Genomic DNA, 899 nt, shown 5'->3' on the forward strand with positions numbered 1-899 from the left:
TCGAATCACCCATGCCACTCACGCCCTTCGATAAAGAAAACGGGAGGTAGGAGGTGCTTTTTCCATATTTCTATGTTGTCGCCACCGAGTCTTATCTGAAACAGGGTGAGCCGACGCCCTCCTCTCGCGGGCTCAGGCGGGAGGAGGGACGTTTTGAGCAGGGGTGGGGAGGGATAAGGAGGTGGGGGGGCGAGGGAGGTGGGGAAGGTGGGGGTGTGGGTAGGGCAGGTGGTGGTGTGGAGGGCCAAGGATAAGCGTAGAAGGATGAGGGGGAAGGGAGGATGAGAAGGATGGGGGGTGATTTGGAATGAGGCGTGTAGGACAGGAGGATGGAGCGGATGCGACAGGAGATAACGGAGATATCTATAAGGAGCAGTATAAGGCGTACTGATAAGGAGAAGGAGGGAGGGAGAAGAAGAATACCAGCCGAATACAGACTCATAGCAGAAGATCAGAAGAACAAGTAAAGAAGAGACTGTAAGAAGACGACCGCAGAAGATGTGACGCTGCCAGAACAGAAGATGAAAGCCAAGAACAAAGGGGACTAGCAAGACACCGATACTGTCACTGTAGAGAGAAATAAAAAGGGCACGAGGAGTGTCTGTAACGTGAGAAGAGATGTGAGTAGAGGGGAAGAGATAAGGGTGATTATTTATAGGACTCGGAAGTGCGATTATGGAGGGAGGGAAAAGTCAAGAAAATAGGAGAAAGATGGAATGATGGAGTTAGGATAGCACGCTAAGAGTAGCCGGAAGAAGGAGCTGAAGGAAGGGAGAAAGAGTAGGAAATTGATCATGCTGATGAAGGAAAAAAGAGGGATAGAAAAAGCAGGAAGAGAAAAAATAAAAGTCACGTGAAGAAAAGAGGAGATAAAAGAGAAAATATGATACTACGAGATG

Source organism: Penaeus monodon, chromosome 19 (assembly GCF_015228065.2).
Source record: "Penaeus monodon isolate SGIC_2016 chromosome 19, NSTDA_Pmon_1, whole genome shotgun sequence".
Taxonomy (NCBI): domain Eukaryota; kingdom Metazoa; phylum Arthropoda; class Malacostraca; order Decapoda; family Penaeidae; genus Penaeus; species Penaeus monodon.